General features: G+C 56.6%; 31 non-coding genes and 5 pseudogenes across 31 annotated transcripts; all 36 read left to right on the forward strand.

Annotated features, from left to right (window-relative positions):
* Positions 1–94: 94 nt before the first annotated feature.
* LOC145346209 (5S ribosomal RNA) lies at positions 95–213 on the forward strand. The gene has a single exon (XR_013887565.1). It is a non-coding gene; the product is annotated as a 5S ribosomal RNA (ribosomal RNA).
* A 333-nt stretch (positions 214–546) lies between these two features.
* LOC145345910 (5S ribosomal RNA) lies at positions 547–665 on the forward strand. The gene has a single exon (XR_013887279.1). It is a non-coding gene; the product is annotated as a 5S ribosomal RNA (ribosomal RNA).
* Positions 666–999: 334 nt separating this feature from the next.
* LOC145345727 (5S ribosomal RNA) lies at positions 1,000–1,108 on the forward strand (annotated as a pseudogene).
* Positions 1,109–1,441: 333 nt separating this feature from the next.
* On the forward strand, positions 1,442–1,560 carry LOC145346129 (5S ribosomal RNA). Its single transcript, XR_013887490.1, has one exon. It is a non-coding gene; the product is annotated as a 5S ribosomal RNA (ribosomal RNA).
* A 333-nt stretch (positions 1,561–1,893) lies between these two features.
* LOC145346210 (5S ribosomal RNA) lies at positions 1,894–2,012 on the forward strand. The gene has a single exon (XR_013887566.1). It is a non-coding gene; the product is annotated as a 5S ribosomal RNA (ribosomal RNA).
* Positions 2,013–2,345: 333 nt separating this feature from the next.
* LOC145346068 (5S ribosomal RNA) lies at positions 2,346–2,464 on the forward strand. Its single transcript, XR_013887431.1, has one exon. It is a non-coding gene; the product is annotated as a 5S ribosomal RNA (ribosomal RNA).
* Positions 2,465–2,797: 333 nt separating this feature from the next.
* On the forward strand, positions 2,798–2,916 carry LOC145346211 (5S ribosomal RNA). Its single transcript, XR_013887567.1, has one exon. It is a non-coding gene; the product is annotated as a 5S ribosomal RNA (ribosomal RNA).
* Positions 2,917–3,249: 333 nt separating this feature from the next.
* LOC145346288 (5S ribosomal RNA) lies at positions 3,250–3,368 on the forward strand. The gene has a single exon (XR_013887642.1). It is a non-coding gene; the product is annotated as a 5S ribosomal RNA (ribosomal RNA).
* A 333-nt stretch (positions 3,369–3,701) lies between these two features.
* LOC145345911 (5S ribosomal RNA) lies at positions 3,702–3,820 on the forward strand. Its single transcript, XR_013887280.1, has one exon. It is a non-coding gene; the product is annotated as a 5S ribosomal RNA (ribosomal RNA).
* Positions 3,821–4,153: 333 nt separating this feature from the next.
* LOC145345728 (5S ribosomal RNA) lies at positions 4,154–4,262 on the forward strand (annotated as a pseudogene).
* A 333-nt stretch (positions 4,263–4,595) lies between these two features.
* LOC145345729 (5S ribosomal RNA) lies at positions 4,596–4,704 on the forward strand (annotated as a pseudogene).
* Positions 4,705–5,037: 333 nt separating this feature from the next.
* LOC145345912 (5S ribosomal RNA) lies at positions 5,038–5,156 on the forward strand. The gene has a single exon (XR_013887281.1). It is a non-coding gene; the product is annotated as a 5S ribosomal RNA (ribosomal RNA).
* Positions 5,157–5,489: 333 nt separating this feature from the next.
* On the forward strand, positions 5,490–5,608 carry LOC145346289 (5S ribosomal RNA). Its single transcript, XR_013887643.1, has one exon. It is a non-coding gene; the product is annotated as a 5S ribosomal RNA (ribosomal RNA).
* Positions 5,609–5,941: 333 nt separating this feature from the next.
* LOC145345913 (5S ribosomal RNA) lies at positions 5,942–6,060 on the forward strand. The gene has a single exon (XR_013887282.1). It is a non-coding gene; the product is annotated as a 5S ribosomal RNA (ribosomal RNA).
* Positions 6,061–6,393: 333 nt separating this feature from the next.
* Positions 6,394–6,512, forward strand: LOC145345914 (5S ribosomal RNA). The gene has a single exon (XR_013887283.1). It is a non-coding gene; the product is annotated as a 5S ribosomal RNA (ribosomal RNA).
* A 333-nt stretch (positions 6,513–6,845) lies between these two features.
* On the forward strand, positions 6,846–6,964 carry LOC145346130 (5S ribosomal RNA). The gene has a single exon (XR_013887491.1). It is a non-coding gene; the product is annotated as a 5S ribosomal RNA (ribosomal RNA).
* Positions 6,965–7,297: 333 nt separating this feature from the next.
* Positions 7,298–7,416, forward strand: LOC145345916 (5S ribosomal RNA). Its single transcript, XR_013887285.1, has one exon. It is a non-coding gene; the product is annotated as a 5S ribosomal RNA (ribosomal RNA).
* Positions 7,417–7,749: 333 nt separating this feature from the next.
* On the forward strand, positions 7,750–7,868 carry LOC145346290 (5S ribosomal RNA). The gene has a single exon (XR_013887644.1). It is a non-coding gene; the product is annotated as a 5S ribosomal RNA (ribosomal RNA).
* Positions 7,869–8,201: 333 nt separating this feature from the next.
* LOC145345917 (5S ribosomal RNA) lies at positions 8,202–8,320 on the forward strand. The gene has a single exon (XR_013887286.1). It is a non-coding gene; the product is annotated as a 5S ribosomal RNA (ribosomal RNA).
* A 333-nt stretch (positions 8,321–8,653) lies between these two features.
* LOC145345730 (5S ribosomal RNA) lies at positions 8,654–8,762 on the forward strand (annotated as a pseudogene).
* Positions 8,763–9,095: 333 nt separating this feature from the next.
* On the forward strand, positions 9,096–9,204 carry LOC145345731 (5S ribosomal RNA; annotated as a pseudogene).
* Positions 9,205–9,537: 333 nt separating this feature from the next.
* Positions 9,538–9,656, forward strand: LOC145345918 (5S ribosomal RNA). Its single transcript, XR_013887287.1, has one exon. It is a non-coding gene; the product is annotated as a 5S ribosomal RNA (ribosomal RNA).
* Positions 9,657–9,989: 333 nt separating this feature from the next.
* On the forward strand, positions 9,990–10,108 carry LOC145346291 (5S ribosomal RNA). Its single transcript, XR_013887645.1, has one exon. It is a non-coding gene; the product is annotated as a 5S ribosomal RNA (ribosomal RNA).
* Positions 10,109–10,441: 333 nt separating this feature from the next.
* Positions 10,442–10,560, forward strand: LOC145346241 (5S ribosomal RNA). Its single transcript, XR_013887595.1, has one exon. It is a non-coding gene; the product is annotated as a 5S ribosomal RNA (ribosomal RNA).
* Positions 10,561–10,893: 333 nt separating this feature from the next.
* LOC145345919 (5S ribosomal RNA) lies at positions 10,894–11,012 on the forward strand. Its single transcript, XR_013887288.1, has one exon. It is a non-coding gene; the product is annotated as a 5S ribosomal RNA (ribosomal RNA).
* A 333-nt stretch (positions 11,013–11,345) lies between these two features.
* Positions 11,346–11,464, forward strand: LOC145346131 (5S ribosomal RNA). Its single transcript, XR_013887492.1, has one exon. It is a non-coding gene; the product is annotated as a 5S ribosomal RNA (ribosomal RNA).
* Positions 11,465–11,797: 333 nt separating this feature from the next.
* On the forward strand, positions 11,798–11,916 carry LOC145345920 (5S ribosomal RNA). Its single transcript, XR_013887289.1, has one exon. It is a non-coding gene; the product is annotated as a 5S ribosomal RNA (ribosomal RNA).
* Positions 11,917–12,249: 333 nt separating this feature from the next.
* On the forward strand, positions 12,250–12,368 carry LOC145346292 (5S ribosomal RNA). Its single transcript, XR_013887646.1, has one exon. It is a non-coding gene; the product is annotated as a 5S ribosomal RNA (ribosomal RNA).
* A 333-nt stretch (positions 12,369–12,701) lies between these two features.
* On the forward strand, positions 12,702–12,820 carry LOC145346311 (5S ribosomal RNA). Its single transcript, XR_013887664.1, has one exon. It is a non-coding gene; the product is annotated as a 5S ribosomal RNA (ribosomal RNA).
* A 333-nt stretch (positions 12,821–13,153) lies between these two features.
* Positions 13,154–13,272, forward strand: LOC145345921 (5S ribosomal RNA). Its single transcript, XR_013887290.1, has one exon. It is a non-coding gene; the product is annotated as a 5S ribosomal RNA (ribosomal RNA).
* A 333-nt stretch (positions 13,273–13,605) lies between these two features.
* LOC145345922 (5S ribosomal RNA) lies at positions 13,606–13,724 on the forward strand. Its single transcript, XR_013887291.1, has one exon. It is a non-coding gene; the product is annotated as a 5S ribosomal RNA (ribosomal RNA).
* Positions 13,725–14,057: 333 nt separating this feature from the next.
* On the forward strand, positions 14,058–14,176 carry LOC145346132 (5S ribosomal RNA). The gene has a single exon (XR_013887493.1). It is a non-coding gene; the product is annotated as a 5S ribosomal RNA (ribosomal RNA).
* Positions 14,177–14,509: 333 nt separating this feature from the next.
* Positions 14,510–14,628, forward strand: LOC145345923 (5S ribosomal RNA). Its single transcript, XR_013887292.1, has one exon. It is a non-coding gene; the product is annotated as a 5S ribosomal RNA (ribosomal RNA).
* A 333-nt stretch (positions 14,629–14,961) lies between these two features.
* On the forward strand, positions 14,962–15,080 carry LOC145346212 (5S ribosomal RNA). Its single transcript, XR_013887568.1, has one exon. It is a non-coding gene; the product is annotated as a 5S ribosomal RNA (ribosomal RNA).
* Positions 15,081–15,413: 333 nt separating this feature from the next.
* LOC145345682 (5S ribosomal RNA) lies at positions 15,414–15,532 on the forward strand. The gene has a single exon (XR_013887138.1). It is a non-coding gene; the product is annotated as a 5S ribosomal RNA (ribosomal RNA).
* Positions 15,533–15,865: 333 nt separating this feature from the next.
* Positions 15,866–15,984, forward strand: LOC145346109 (5S ribosomal RNA). The gene has a single exon (XR_013887470.1). It is a non-coding gene; the product is annotated as a 5S ribosomal RNA (ribosomal RNA).
* Positions 15,985–16,180: the final 196 nt, after the last annotated feature.

Below are 16,180 nucleotides of genomic sequence, written 5' to 3' on the forward strand. Positions count from 1 at the left end.
TTCCCTCCCTCCCTCCTCCTCTGACCACAGCACAAAGCCAATTGTCGGCATCTGAGTTGTGAGCGTGAAAAGGCCAGAAATGAGAGCAGCCAGCGCCTACGGCCATACTAGCCTGAAAACGCCCGATCTGGTCTGATCTCGGAAGCTAAGCAGGCTCAGGCCTGGTTAGTACTTGGATGGGAGACCGCCTGGGAATACCAGGTGCCGTAGGCTTTTGCTGCCAGCCGGGGCTGCCCGCAACGCCGGCTGTCGGCCCAGAGGCGGCTCACGTTTTGGCTGAGGAACTTTGCTGGTGATTTGTGGGAGAAGTCGGAACAGCAATACCCAGGAAGAAGTGCCAAGCAGACTATCTCTGGTGTCTCAGTGCTCAGGCCAGCAATATCCACCAAGAAGTGACAAGCGCAGTATCTCTGCTGATTCAGGGAGCTTTGCCCCAAACACTGCGTCAGTGTTTCCCTCCCTCCCTCCTCCTCTGACCACAGCACAAAGCCAATTGTCGGCATCTGAGTTGTGAGCGTGAAAAGGCCAGAAATGAGAGCAGCCAGCGCCTACGGCCATACTAGCCTGAAAACGCCCGATCTCGTCTGATCTCGGAAGCTAAGCAGGCTCAGGCCTGGTTAGTACTTGGATGGGAGACCGCCTGGGAATACCAGGTGCCGTAGGCTTTTGCTGCCAGCCGGGGCTGACCCGCAACGCCGGCTGTCGGCCCAGGGGCGGCTCACGTTTTGGCTGAGGAACTTTGCTGGTGATTTGTGGGAGAAGTCGGAACAGCAATACCCAGGAAGAAGTGCCAAGCAGACTATCTCTGGTGTCTCAGTGCTCAGGCCAGCAATATCCACCAAGAAGTGACAAGCGCAGTATCTCTGCTGATTCAGGGAGCTTTGCCCCAAACACTGCGTCAGTGTTTCCCTCCCTCCCTCCTCCTCTGACCACAGCACAAAGCCAATTGTCGGCATCTGAGTTGTGAGCGTGAAAAGGCCAGAAATGAGAGTAGCCAGCGCCTACGGCCATACTAGCCTGAAAACGTCTGATCTCGGAAGCTAAGCAGGCTCAGGCCTGGTTAGTACTTGGATGGGAGACCGCCTGGGAATACCAGGTGCCGTAGGCTTTTGCTGCCAGCCGGGGCTGCCCGCAACGCCGGCTGTCGGCCCAGAGGCGGCTCACGTTTTGGCTGAGGAACTTTGCTGGTGATTTGTGGGAGAAGTCGGAACAGCAATACCCAGGAAGAAGTGCCAAGCAGACTATCTCTGGTGTCTCAGTGCTCAGGCCAGCAATATCCACCAAGAAGTGACAAGCGCAGTATCTCTGCTGATTCAGGGAGCTTTGCCCCAAACACTGCGTCAGTGTTTCCCTCCCTCCCTCCTCCTCTGACCACAGCACAAAGCCAATTGTCGGCATCTGAGTTGTGAGCGTGAAAAGGCCAGAAATGAGTGCAGCCAGCGCCTACGGCCATACTAGCCTGAAAACGCCCGATCTCGTCTGATCTCGGAAGCTAAGCAGGCTCAGGCCTGGTTAGTACTTGGATGGGAGACCGCCTGGGAATACCAGGTGCCGTCGGCTTTTGCTGCCAGCCGGGGCTGCCCGCAACACCGGCTGTCGGCCCAGAGGCGGCTCACGTTTTGGCTGAGGAACTTTGCTGGTGATTTGTGGGAGAAGTCGGAACAGCAATACCCAGGAAGAAGTGCCAAGCAGACTATCTCTGGTGTCTCAGTGCTCAGGCCAGCAATATCCACCAAGAAGTGACAAGCGCAGTATCTCTGCTGATTCAGGGAGCTTTGCCCCAAACACTGCGTCAGTGTTTCCCTCCCTCCCTCCTCCTCTGACCACAGCACAAAGCCAATTTTCGGCATCTGAGTTGTGAGCGTGAAAAGGCCAGAAATGAGAGCAGCCAGCGCCTACGGCCATACTAGCCTGAAAACGCCCGATCTGGTCTGATCTCGGAAGCTAAGCAGGCTCAGGCCTGGTTAGTACTTGGATGGGAGACCGCCTGGGAATACCAGGTGCCGTAGGCTTTTGCTGCCAGCCGGGGCTGCCCGCAACGCCGGCTGTCGGCCCAGGGGCGGCTCACGTTTTGGCTGAGGAACTTTGCTGGTGATTTGTGGGAGAAGTCGGAACAGCAATACCCAGGAAGAAGTGCCAAGCAGACTATCTCTGGTGTCTCAGTGCTCAGGCCAGCAATATCCACCAAGAAGTGACAAGCGCAGTATCTCTGCTGATTCAGGGAGCTTTGCCCCAAACACTGCGTCAGTGTTTCCCTCCCTCCCTCCTCCTCTGACCACAGCACAAAGCCAATTGTCGGCATCTGAGTTGTGAGCGTGAAAAGGCCAGAAATGAGAGCAGCCAGTGCCTACGGCCATACTAGCCTGAAAACGCCCGATCTCGTCTGATCTCGGAAGCTAAGCAGGCTCAGGCCTGGTTAGTACTTGGATGGGAGTCCGCCTGGGAATACCAGGTGCCGTAGGCTTTTGCTGCCAGCCGGGGCTGCCCGCAACGCCGGCTGTCGGCCCAGAGGCGGCTCACGTTTTGGCTGAGGAACTTTGCTGGTGATTTGTGGGAGAAGTCGGAACAGCAATACCCAGGAAGAAGTGCCAAGCAGACTATCTCTGGTGTCTCAGTGCTCAGGCCAGCAATATCCACCAAGAAGTGACAAGCGCAGTATCTCTGCTGATTCAGGGAGCTTTGCCCCAAACACTGCGTCAGTGTTTCCCTCCCTCCCTCCTCCTCTGACCACAGCACAAAGCCAATTGTCGGCATCTGAGTTGTGAGCGTGAAAAGGCCAGAAATGAGAGCAGCCAGCGCCTACGGCCATACTAGCCTGAAAACGCCCGATCTGGTCTGATCTCGGAAGCTAAGCAGGCTCAGGCCTGGTTAGTACTTGGATGGGAGACCGCCTGGGAATACCAGGTGCCGTAGGCTTTTGCTGCCAGCCGGGGCTGCCCGCAACGCCGGCTGTCGGCCCAGAGGCGGCTCACGTTTTGGCTGAGGAACTTTGCTGGTGATTTGTGGGAGAAGTCGGAACAGCAATACCCAGGAAGAAGTGCCAAGCAGACTATCTCTGGTGTCTCAGTGCTCAGGCCAGCAATATCCACCAAGAAGTGACAAGCGCAGTATCTCTGCTGATTCAGGGAGCTTTGCCCCAAACACTGCGTCAGTGTTTCCCTCCCTCCCTCCTCCTCTGACCACAGCACAAAGCCAATTGTCGGCATCTGAGTTGTGAGCGTGAAAAGGCCAGAAATGAGAGCAGCCAGCGCCTACGGCCATACTAGCCTGAAAACGCCCGATCTCGTCTGATCTCGGAAGCTAAGCAGGCTCAGGCCTGGTTAGTACTTGGATGCGAGACCGCCTGGGAATACCAGGTGCCGTAGGCTTTTGCTGCCAGCCGGGGCTGCCCGCAACGCCGGCTGTCGGCCCAGAGGCGGCTCACGTTTTGGCTGAGGAACTTTGCTGGTGATTTGTGGGAGAAGTCGGAACAGCAATACCCAGGAAGAAGTGCCAAGCAGACTATCTCTGGTGTCTCAGTGCTCAGGCCAGCAATATCCACCAAGAAGTGACAAGCGCAGTATCTCTGCTGATTCAGGGAGCTTTGCCCCAAACACTGCGTCAGTGTTTCCCTCCCTCCCTCCTCCTCTGACCACAGCACAAAGCCAATTGTCGGCATCTGAGTTGTGAGCGTGAAAAGGCCAGAAATGAGAGCAGCCAGCGCCTACGGCCATACTAGCCTGAAAACGCCCGATCTCGTCTGATCTCGGAAGCTAAGCAGGCTCAGGCCTGGTTAGTACTTGGATGGGAGACCGCCTGGGAATACCAGGTGCCGTAGGCTTTTGCTGCCAGCCGGGGCTGCCCGCAACGCCGGCTGTCGGCCCAGGGGCGGCTCACGTTTTGGCTGAGGAACTTTGCTGGTGATTTGTGGGAGAAGTCGGAACAGCAATACCCAGGAAGAAGTGCCAAGCAGACTATCTCTGGTGTCTCAGTGCTCAGGCCAGCAATATCCACCAAGAAGTGACAAGCGCAGTATCTCTGCTGATTCAGGGAGCTTTGCCCCAAACACTGCGTCAGTGTTTCCCTCCCTCCCTCCTCCTCTGACCACAGCACAAAGCCAATTGTCGGCATCTGAGTTGTGAGCGTGAAAAGGCCAGAAATGAGAGTAGCCAGCGCCTACGGCCATACTAGCCTGAAAACGTCTGATCTCGGAAGCTAAGCAGGCTCAGGCCTGGTTAGTACTTGGATGGGAGACCGCCTGGGAATACCAGGTGCCGTAGGCTTTTGCTGCCAGCCGGGGCTGCCCGCAACGCCGGCTGTCGGCCCAGAGGCGGCTCACGTTTTGGCTGAGGAACTTTGCTGGTGATTTGTGGGAGAAGTCGGAACAGCAATACCCAGGAAGAAGTGCCAAGCAGACTATCTCTGGTGTCTCAGTGCTCAGGCCAGCAATATCCACCAAGAAGTGACAAGCGCAGTATCTCTGCTGATTCAGGGAGCTTTGCCCCAAACACTGCGTCAGTGTTTCCCTCCCTCCCTCCTCCTCTGACCACAGCACAAAGCCAATTGTCGGCATCTGAGTTGTGAGCGTGAAAAGGCCAGAAATGAGAGCAGCCAGCGCCTACGGCCATACTAGCCTGAAAACGTCTGATCTCGGAAGCTAAGCAGGCTCAGGCCTGGTTAGTACTTGGATGGGAGACCGCCTGGGAATACCAGGTGCCGTAGGCTTTTGCTGCCAGCCGGGGCTGCCCGCAACGCCGGCTGTCGGCCCAGAGGCGGCTCACGTTTTGGCTGAGGAACTTTGCTGGTGATTTGTGGGAGAAGTCGGAACAGCAATACCCAGGAAGAAGTGCCAAGCAGACTATCTCTGGTGTCTCAGTGCTCAGGCCAGCAATATCCACCAAGAAGTGACAAGCGCAGTATCTCTGCTGATTCAGGGAGCTTTGCCCCAAACACTGCGTCAGTGTTTCCCTCCCTCCCTCCTCCTCTGACCACAGCACAAAGCCAATTGTCGGCATCTGAGTTGTGAGCGTGAAAAGGCCAGAAATGAGTGCAGCCAGCGCCTACGGCCATACTAGCCTGAAAACGCCCGATCTCGTCTGATCTCGGAAGCTAAGCAGGCTCAGGCCTGGTTAGTACTTGGATGGGAGACCGCCTGGGAATACCAGGTGCCGTAGGCTTTTGCTGCCAGCCGGGGCTGCCCGCAACGCCGGCTGTCGGCCCAGGGGCGGCTCACGTTTTGGCTGAGGAACTTTGCTGGTGATTTGTGGGAGAAGTCGGAACAGCAATACCCAGGAAGAAGTGCCAAGCAGACTATCTCTGGTGTCTCAGTGCTCAGGCCAGCAATATCCACCAAGAAGTGACAAGCGCAGTATCTCTGCTGATTCAGGGAGCTTTGCCCCAAACACTGCGTCAGTGTTTCCCTCCCTCCCTCCTCCTCTGACCACAGCACAAAGCCAATTGTCGGCATCTGAGTTGTGAGCGTGAAAAGGCCAGAAATGAGAGCAGCCAGCGCCTACGGCCATACTAGCCTGAAAACGCCCGATCTCGTCTGATCTCGGAAGCTAAGCAGGCTCAGGCCTGGTTAGTACTTGGATGCGAGACCGCCTGGGAATACCAGGTGCCGTAGGCTTTTGCTGCCAGCCGGGGCTGCCCGCAACGCCGGCTGTCGGCCCAGGGGCGGCTCACGTTTTGGCTGAGGAACTTTGCTGGTGATTTGTGGGAGAAGTCGGAACAGCAATACCCAGGAAGAAGTGCCAAGCAGACTATCTCTGGTGTCTCAGTGCTCAGGCCAGCAATATCCACCAAGAAGTGACAAGCGCAGTATCTCTGCTGATTCAGGGAGCTTTGCCCCAAACACTGCGTCAGTGTTTCCCTCCCTCCCTCCTCCTCTGACCACAGCACAAAGCCAATTGTCGGCATCTGAGTTGTGAGCGTGAAAAGGCCAGAAATGAGAGCAGCCAGCGCCTACGGCCATACTAGCCTGAAAACGCCCGATCTCGTCTGATCTCGGAAGCTAAGCAGGCTCAGGCCTGGTTAGTACTTGGATGGGAGACCGCCTGGGAATACCAGGTGCCGTAGGCTTTTGCTGCCAGCCGGGGCTGCCCGCAACGCCGGCTGTCGGCCCAGAGGCGGCTCACGTTTTGGCTGAGGAACTTTGCTGGTGATTTGTGGGAGAAGTCGGAACAGCAATACCCAGGAAGAAGTGCCAAGCAGACTATCTCTGGTGTCTCAGTGCTCAGGCCAGCAATATCCACCAAGAAGTGACAAGCGCAGTATCTCTGCTGATTCAGGGAGCTTTGCCCCAAACACTGCGTCAGTGTTTCCCTCCCTCCCTCCTCCTCTGACCACAGCACAAAGCCAATTGTCGGCATCTGAGTTGTGAGCGTGAAAAGGCCAGAAATGAGTGCAGCCAGCGCCTACGGCCATACTAGCCTGAAAACGCCCGATCTCGTCTGATCTCGGAAGCTAAGCAGGCTCAGGCCTGGTTAGTACTTGGATGGGAGACCGCCTGGGAATACCAGGTGCCGTAGGCTTTTGCTGCCAGCCGGGGCTGCCCGCAACGCCGGCTGTCGGCCCAGGGGCGGCTCACGTTTTGGCTGAGGAACTTTGCTGGTGATTTGTGGGAGAAGTCGGAACAGCAATACCCAGGAAGAAGTGCCAAGCAGACTATCTCTGGTGTCTCAGTGCTCAGGCCAGCAATATCCACCAAGAAGTGACAAGCGCAGTATCTCTGCTGATTCAGGGAGCTTTGCCCCAAACACTGCGTCAGTGTTTCCCTCCCTCCCTCCTCCTCTGACCACAGCACAAAGCCAATTGTCGGCATCTGAGTTGTGAGCGTGAAAAGGCCAGAAATGAGAGCAGCCAGCGCCTACGGCCATACTAGCCTGAAAACGCCCGATCTCGTCTGATCTCGGAAGCTAAGCAGGCTCAGGCCTGGTTAGTACTTGGATGGGAGACCGCCTGGGAATACCAGGTGCCGTCGGCTTTTGCTGCCAGCCGGGGCTGCCCGCAACACCGGCTGTCGGCCCAGAGGCGGCTCACGTTTTGGCTGAGGAACTTTGCTGGTGATTTGTGGGAGAAGTCGGAACAGCAATACCCAGGAAGAAGTGCCAAGCAGACTATCTCTGGTGTCTCAGTGCTCAGGCCAGCAATATCCACCAAGAAGTGACAAGCGCAGTATCTCTGCTGATTCAGGGAGCTTTGCCCCAAACACTGCGTCAGTGTTTCCCTCCCTCCCTCCTCCTCTGACCACAGCACAAAGCCAATTGTCGGCATCTGAGTTGTGAGCGTGAAAAGGCCAGAAATGAGAGCAGCCAGCGCCTACGGCCATACTAGCCTGAAAACGCCCGATCTCGTCTGATCTCGGAAGCTAAGCAGGCTCAGGCCTGGTTAGTACTTGGATGGGAGACCGCCTGGGAATACCAGGTGCCGTAGGCTTTTGCTGCCAGCCGGGGCTGCCCGCAACGCCGGCTGTCGGCCCAGAGGCGGCTCACGTTTTGGCTGAGGAACTTTGCTGGTGATTTGTGGGAGAAGTCGGAACAGCAATACCCAGGAAGAAGTGCCAAGCAGACTATCTCTGGTGTCTCAGTGCTCAGGCCAGCAATATCCACCAAGAAGTGACAAGCGCAGTATCTCTGCTGATTCAGGGAGCTTTGCCCCAAACACTGCGTCAGTGTTTCCCTCCCTCCCTCCTCCTCTGACCACAGCACAAAGCCAATTGTCGGCATCTGAGTTGTGAGCGTGAAAAGGCCAGAAATGAGAGCAGCCAGCGCCTACGGCCATACTAGCCTGAAAACGCCCGATCTCGTCTGATCTCGGAAGCTAAGCAGGCTCAGGCCTGGTTAGTACTTGGATGCGAGACCGCCTGGGAATACCAGGTGCCGTAGGCTTTTGCTGCCAGCCGGGGCTGCCCGCAACGCCGGCTGTCGGCCCAGAGGCGGCTCACGTTTTGGCTGAGGAACTTTGCTGGTGATTTGTGGGAGAAGTCGGAACAGCAATACCCAGGAAGAAGTGCCAAGCAGACTATCTCTGGTGTCTCAGTGCTCAGGCCAGCAATATCCACCAAGAAGTGACAAGCGCAGTATCTCTGCTGATTCAGGGAGCTTTGCCCCAAACACTGCGTCAGTGTTTCCCTCCCTCCCTCCTCCTCTGACCACAGCACAAAGCCAATTGTCGGCATCTGAGTTGTGAGCGTGAAAAGGCCAGAAATGAGAGCAGCCAGCGCCTACGGCCATACTAGCCTGAAAACGCCCGATCTCGTCTGATCTCGGAAGCTAAGCAGGCTCAGGCCTGGTTAGTACTTGGATGGGAGACCGCCTGGGAATACCAGGTGCCGTAGGCTTTTGCTGCCAGCCGGGGCTGCCCGCAACGCCGGCTGTCGGCCCAGGGGCGGCTCACGTTTTGGCTGAGGAACTTTGCTGGTGATTTGTGGGAGAAGTCGGAACAGCAATACCCAGGAAGAAGTGCCAAGCAGACTATCTCTGGTGTCTCAGTGCTCAGGCCAGCAATATCCACCAAGAAGTGACAAGCGCAGTATCTCTGCTGATTCAGGGAGCTTTGCCCCAAACACTGCGTCAGTGTTTCCCTCCCTCCCTCCTCCTCTGACCACAGCACAAAGCCAATTGTCGGCATCTGAGTTGTGAGCGTGAAAAGGCCAGAAATGAGAGTAGCCAGCGCCTACGGCCATACTAGCCTGAAAACGTCTGATCTCGGAAGCTAAGCAGGCTCAGGCCTGGTTAGTACTTGGATGGGAGACCGCCTGGGAATACCAGGTGCCGTAGGCTTTTGCTGCCAGCCGGGGCTGCCCGCAACGCCGGCTGTCGGCCCAGAGGCGGCTCACGTTTTGGCTGAGGAACTTTGCTGGTGATTTGTGGGAGAAGTCGGAACAGCAATACCCAGGAAGAAGTGCCAAGCAGACTATCTCTGGTGTCTCAGTGCTCAGGCCAGCAATATCCACCAAGAAGTGACAAGCGCAGTATCTCTGCTGATTCAGGGAGCTTTGCCCCAAACACTGCGTCAGTGTTTCCCTCCCTCCCTCCTCCTCTGACCACAGCACAAAGCCAATTGTCGGCATCTGAGTTGTGAGCGTGAAAAGGCCAGAAATGAGAGCAGCCAGCGCCTACGGCCATACTAGCCTGAAAACGTCTGATCTCGGAAGCTAAGCAGGCTCAGGCCTGGTTAGTACTTGGATGGGAGACCGCCTGGGAATACCAGGTGCCGTAGGCTTTTGCTGCCAGCCGGGGCTGCCCGCAACGCCGGCTGTCGGCCCAGAGGCGGCTCACGTTTTGGCTGAGGAACTTTGCTGGTGATTTGTGGGAGAAGTCGGAACAGCAATACCCAGGAAGAAGTGCCAAGCAGACTATCTCTGGTGTCTCAGTGCTCAGGCCAGCAATATCCACCAAGAAGTGACAAGCGCAGTATCTCTGCTGATTCAGGGAGCTTTGCCCCAAACACTGCGTCAGTGTTTCCCTCCCTCCCTCCTCCTCTGACCACAGCACAAAGCCAATTGTCGGCATCTGAGTTGTGAGCGTGAAAAGGCCAGAAATGAGTGCAGCCAGCGCCTACGGCCATACTAGCCTGAAAACGCCCGATCTCGTCTGATCTCGGAAGCTAAGCAGGCTCAGGCCTGGTTAGTACTTGGATGGGAGACCGCCTGGGAATACCAGGTGCCGTAGGCTTTTGCTGCCAGCCGGGGCTGCCCGCAACGCCGGCTGTCGGCCCAGGGGCGGCTCACGTTTTGGCTGAGGAACTTTGCTGGTGATTTGTGGGAGAAGTCGGAACAGCAATACCCAGGAAGAAGTGCCAAGCAGACTATCTCTGGTGTCTCAGTGCTCAGGCCAGCAATATCCACCAAGAAGTGACAAGCGCAGTATCTCTGCTGATTCAGGGAGCTTTGCCCCAAACACTGCGTCAGTGTTTCCCTCCCTCCCTCCTCCTCTGACCACAGCACAAAGCCAATTGTCGGCATCTGAGTTGTGAGCGTGAAAAGGCCAGAAATGAGAGCAGCCAGCGCCTACGGCCATACTAGCCTGAAAACGCCCGATCTCGTCTGATCTCGGAAGCTAAGCAGGCTCAGGCCTGGTTAGTACTTGGATGCGAGACCGCCTGGGAATACCAGGTGCCGTAGGCTTTTGCTGCCAGCCGGGGCTGCCCGCAACGCCGGCTGTCGGCCCAGGGGCGGCTCACGTTTTGGCTGAGGAACTTTGCTGGTGATTTGTGGGAGAAGTCGGAACAGCAATACCCAGGAAGAAGTGCCAAGCAGACTATCTCTGGTGTCTCAGTGCTCAGGCCAGCAATATCCACCAAGAAGTGACAAGCGCAGTATCTCTGCTGATTCAGGGAGCTTTGCCCCAAACACTGCGTCAGTGTTTCCCTCCCTCCCTCCTCCTCTGACCACAGCACAAAGCCAATTGTCGGCATCTGAGTTGTGAGCGTGAAAAGGCCAGAAATGAGAGCAGCCAGCGCCTACGGCCATACTAGCCTGAAAACGCCCGATCTCGTCTGATCTCGGAAGCTAGGCAGGCTCAGGCCTGGTTAGTACTTGGATGGGAGACCGCCTGGGAATACCAGGTGCCGTAGGCTTTTGCTGCCAGCCGGGGCTGCCCGCAACGCCGGCTGTCGGCCCAGAGGCGGCTCACGTTTTGGCTGAGGAACTTTGCTGGTGATTTGTGGGAGAAGTCGGAACAGCAATACCCAGGAAGAAGTGCCAAGCAGACTATCTCTGGTGTCTCAGTGCTCAGGCCAGCAATATCCACCAAGAAGTGACAAGCGCAGTATCTCTGCTGATTCAGGGAGCTTTGCCCCAAACACTGCGTCAGTGTTTCCCTCCCTCCCTCCTCCTCTGACCACAGCACAAAGCCAATTGTCGGCATCTGAGTTGTGAGCGTGAAAAGGCCAGAAATGAGTGCAGCCAGCGCCTACGGCCATACTAGCCTGAAAACGCCCGATCTCGTCTGATCTCGGAAGCTAAGCAGGCTCAGGCCTGGTTAGTACTTGGATGGGAGACCGCCTGGGAATACCAGGTGCCGTAGGCTTTTGCTGCCAGCCGGGGCTGCCCGCAACGCCGGCTGTCGGCCCAGGGGCGGCTCACGTTTTGGCTGAGGAACTTTGCTGGTGATTTGTGGGAGAAGTCGGAACAGCAATACCCAGGAAGAAGTGCCAAGCAGACTATCTCTGGTGTCTCAGTGCTCAGGCCAGCAATATCCACCAAGAAGTGACAAGCGCAGTATCTCTGCTGATTCAGGGAGCTTTGCCCCAAACACTGCGTCAGTGTTTCCCTCCCTCCCTCCTCCTCTGACCACAGCACAAAGCCAATTGTCGGCATCTGAGTTGTGAGCGTGAAAAGGCCAGAAATGAGAGCAGCCAGCGCCTACGGCCATACTAGCCTGAAAACGCCCGATCTCGTCTGATCTCGGAAGCTAAGCAGGCTCAGGCCTGGTTAGTACTTGGATGGGAGACCGCCTGGGAATACCAGGTGCCGTCGGCTTTTGCTGCCAGCCGGGGCTGCCCGCAACACCGGCTGTCGGCCCAGAGGCGGCTCACGTTTTGGCTGAGGAACTTTGCTGGTGATTTGTGGGAGAAGTCGGAACAGCAATACCCAGGAAGAAGTGCCAAGCAGACTATCTCTGGTGTCTCAGTGCTCAGGCCAGCAATATCCACCAAGAAGTGACAAGCGCAGTATCTCTGCTGATTCAGGGAGCTTTGCCCCAAACACTGCGTCAGTGTTTCCCTCCCTCCCTCCTCCTCTGACCACAGCACAAAGCCAATTGTCGGCATCTGAGTTGTGAGCGTGAAAAGGCCAGAAATGAGAGCAGCCAGCGCCTACGGCCATACTAGCCTGAAAACGCCCGATCTCGTCTGATCTCGGAAGCTAAGCAGGCTCAGGCCTGGTTAGTACTTGGATGGGAGACCGCCTGGGAATACCAGGTGCCGTAGGCTTTTGCTGCCAGCCGGGGCTGCCCGCAACGCCGGCTGTCGGCCCAGGGGCGGCTCACGTTTTGGCTGAGGAACTTTGCTGGTGATTTGTGGGAGAAGTCGGAACAGCAATACCCAGGAAGAAGTGCCAAGCAGACTATCTCTGGTGTCTCAGTGCTCAGGCCAGCAATATCCACCAAGAAGTGACAAGCGCAGTATCTCTGCTGATTCAGGGAGCTTTGCCCCAAACACTGCGTCAGTGTTTCCCTCCCTCCCTCCTCCTCTGACCACAGCACAAAGCCAATTGTCGGCATCTGAGTTGTGAGCGTGAAAAGGCCAGAAATGAGAGCAGCCAGCGCCTACGGCCATACTAGCCTGAAAACGCCCGATCTCGTCTGATCTCGGAAGCTAAGCAGGCTCAGGCCTGGTTAGTACTTGGATGCGAGACCGCCTGGGAATACCAGGTGCCGTAGGCTTTTGCTGCCAGCCGGGGCTGCCCGCAACGCCGGCTGTCGGCCCAGGGGCGGCTCACGTTTTGGCTGAGGAACTTTGCTGGTGATTTGTGGGAGAAGTCGGAACAGCAATACCCAGGAAGAAGTGCCAAGCAGACTATCTCTGGTGTCTCAGTGCTCAGGCCAGCAATATCCACCAAGAAGTGACAAGCGCAGTATCTCTGCTGATTCAGGGAGCTTTGCCCCAAACACTGCGTCAGTGTTTCCCTCCCTCCCTCCTCCTCTGACCACAGCACAAAGCCAATTGTCGGCATCTGAGTTGTGAGCGTGAAAAGGCCAGAAATGAGAGCAGCCAGTGCCTACGGCCATACTAGCCTGAAAACGCCCGATCTCGTCTGATCTCGGAAACTAAGCAGGCTCAGGCCTGGTTAGTACTTGGATGGGAGTCCGCCTGGGAATACCAGGTGCCGTAGGCTTTTGCTGCCAGCCGGGGCTGCCCGCAACGCCGGCTGTCGGCCCAGAGGCGGCTCACGTTTTGGCTGAGGAACTTTGCTGGTGATTTGTGGGAGAAGTCGGAACAGCAATACCCAGGAAGAAGTGCCAAGCAGACTATCTCTGGTGTCTCAGTGCTCAGGCCAGCAATATCCACCAAGAAGTGACAAGCGCAGTATCTCTGCTGATTCAGGGAGCTTTGCCCCAAACACTGCGTCAGTGTTTCCCTCCCTCCCTCCTCCTCTGACCACAGCACAAAGCCAATTGTCGGCATCTGAGTTGTGAGCGTGAAAAGGCCAGAAATGAGAGCAGCCAGCGCCTACGGCCATACTAGCCTGAAAACGCCCGATCTCGTCTGATCTCGGAAGCTAAGCAGGCTCAGGCCTGGTTAGTACTTGGATGGGAGACCGCCTGGGAATACCAGGTGCCGTAGGCTTTTGCTGCCAGCCGGGGCTGCCCGCAACGCCGGCTGTCGGCCCAGAGGCGGCTCACGTTTTGGCTGAGGAACTTTGCTGGTGATTTGTGGGAGAAGTCGGAACAGCAATACCCAGGAAGAAGTGCCAAGCAGACTATCTCTGGTGTCTCAGTGCTCAGGCCAGCAATATCCACCAAGAAGTGACAAGCGCAGTATCTCTGCTGATTCAGGGAGCTTTGCCCCAAACACTGCGTCAGTGTTTCCCTCCCTCCCTCCTCCTCTGACCACAGCACAAAGCCAATTGTCGGCATCTGAGTTGTGAGCGTGAAAAGGCCAGAAATGAGTGCAGCCAGCGCCTACGGCCATACTAGCCTGAAAACGCCCGATCTCGTCTGATCTCGGAAGCTAAGCAGGCTCAGGCCTGGTTAGTACTTGGATGGGAGACCGCCTGGGAATACCAGGTGCCGTAGGCTTTTGCTGCCAGCCGGGGCTGCCCGCAACGCCGGCTGTCGGCCCAGGGGCGGCTCACGTTTTGGCTGAGGAACTTTGCTGGTGATTTGTGGGAGAAGTCGGAACAGCAATACCCAGGAAGAAGTGCCAAGCAGACTATCTCTGGTGTCTCAGTGCTCAGGCCAGCAATATCCACCAAGAAGTGACAAGCGCAGTATCTCTGCTGATTCAGGGAGCTTTGCCCCAAACACTGCGTCAGTGTTTCCCTCCCTCCCTCCTCCTCTGACCACAGCACAAAGCCAATTGTCGGCATCTGAGTTGTGAGCGTGAAAAGGCCAGAAATGAGAGCAGCCAGCGCCTACGGCCATACTAGCCTGAAAACGCCCGATCTCGTCTGATCTCGGAAGCTAAGCAGGCTCAGGCCTGGTTAGTACTTGGATGGGAGACCGCCTGGGAATACCAGGTGCCGTCGGCTTTTGCTGCCAGCCGGGGCTGCCCGCAACACCGGCTGTCGGCCCAGAGGCGGCTCACGTTTTGGCTGAGGAACTTTGCTGGTGATTTGTGGGAGAAGTCGGAACAGCAATACCCAGGAAGAAGTGCCAAGCAGACTATCTCTGGTGTCTCAGTGCTCAGGCCAGCAATATCCACCAAGAAGTGACAAGCGCAGTATCTCTGCTGATTCAGGGAGCTTTGCCCCAAACACTGCGTCAGTGTTTCCCTCCCTCCCTCCTCCTCTGACCACAGCACAAAGCCAATTGTCGGCATCTGAGTTGTGAGCGTGAAAAGGCCAGAAATGAGAGCAGCCAGCGCCTACGGCCATACTAGCCTGAAAACGCCCGATCTCGTCTGATCTCGGAAGCTAAGCAGGCTCAGGCCTGGTTAGTACTTGGATGGGAGACCGCCTGGGAATACCAGGTGCCGTAGGCTTTTGCTGCCAGCCGGGGCTGCCCGCAACGCCGGCTGTCGGCCCAGGGGCGGCTCACGTTTTGGCTGAGGAACTTTGCTGGTGATTTGTGGGAGAAGTCGGAACAGCAATACCCAGGAAGAAGTGCCAAGCAGACTATCTCTGGTGTCTCAGTGCTCAGGCCAGCAATATCCACCAAGAAGTGACAAGCGCAGTATCTCTGCTGATTCAGGGAGCTTTGCCCCAAACACTGCGTCAGTGTTTCCCTCCCTCCCTCCTCCTCTGACCACAGCACAAAGCCAATTGTCGGCATCTGAGTTGTGAGCGTGAAAAGGCCAGAAATGAGAGCAGCCAGCGCCTACGGCCATACTAGCCTGAAAACGCCCGATCTGGTCTGATCTCGGAAGCTAAGCAGGCTCAGGCCTGGTTAGTACTTGGATGGGAGACCGCCTGGGAATACCAGGTGCCGTAGGCTTTTGCTCCCAGCCGGGGCTGCCCGCAACGCCGGCTGTCGGCCCAGAGGCGGCTCACGTTTTGGCTGAGGAACTTTGCTGGTGATTTGTGGGAGAAGTCGGAACAGCAATACCCAGGAAGAAGTGCCAAGCAGACTATCTCTGGTGTCTCAGTGCTCAGGCCAGCAATATCCACCAAGAAGTGACAAGCGCAGTATCTCTGCTGATTCAGGGAGCTTTGCCCCAAACACTGCGTCAGTGTTTCCCTCCCTCCCTCCTCCTCTGACCACAGCACAAAGCCAATTGTCGGCATCTGAGTTGTGAGCGTGAAAAGGCCAGAAATGAGTGCAGCCAGCGCCTACGGCCATACTAGCCTGAAAACGCCTGATCTCGTCTGATCTCGGAAGCTAAGCAGGCTCATGCCTGGTTAGTACTTGGATGGGAGACCGCCTGGGAATACCAGCTGCCGTAGGCTTTTGCTGCCAGCCGGGGCTGCCCGCAACGCCGGCTGTCGGCCCAGGGGCGGCTCACGTTTTGGCTGAGGAACTTTGCTGGTGATTTGTGGGAGAAGTCGGAACAGCAATACCCAGGAAGAAGTGCCAAGCAGACTATCTCTGGTGTCTCAGTGCTCAGGCCAGCAATATCCACCAAGAAGTGACAAGCGCAGTATCTCTGCTGATTCAGGGAGCTTTGCCCCAAACACTGCGTCAGTGTTTCCCTCCCTCCCTCCTCCTCTGACCACAGCACAAAGCCAATTGTCGGCATCTGAGTTGTGAGCGTGAAAAGGCCAGAAATGAGAGCAGCCAGCGCCTACGGCCATACTAGCCTGAAAACGCCTGATCTCGTCTGATCTCGGAAGCTAAGCAGGCTCAGGCCTGGTTAGTACTTGGGTGGGAGACCGCCTGGGAATACCAGGTGCCGTAGGCTTTTGCTGCCAGCCGGGGCTGCCCGCAACGCCGGCTGTCGGCCCAGAGGCCGCTCACGTTTTGGCTGAGGAACTTTGCTGGTGATTTGTGGGAGAAGTCGGAACAGCAATACCCAGGAAGAAGTGCCAAGCAGACTATCTCTGGTGTCTCAGTGCTCAGGCCAGCAATATCCACCAAGAAGTGACAAGCGCAGTATC

Source organism: Carcharhinus amblyrhynchos, chromosome 7 (assembly GCF_965287045.1).
Source record: "Carcharhinus amblyrhynchos chromosome 7, sCarAmb.v2.hapA, whole genome shotgun sequence".
Taxonomy (NCBI): domain Eukaryota; kingdom Metazoa; phylum Chordata; class Chondrichthyes; order Carcharhiniformes; family Carcharhinidae; genus Carcharhinus; species Carcharhinus amblyrhynchos.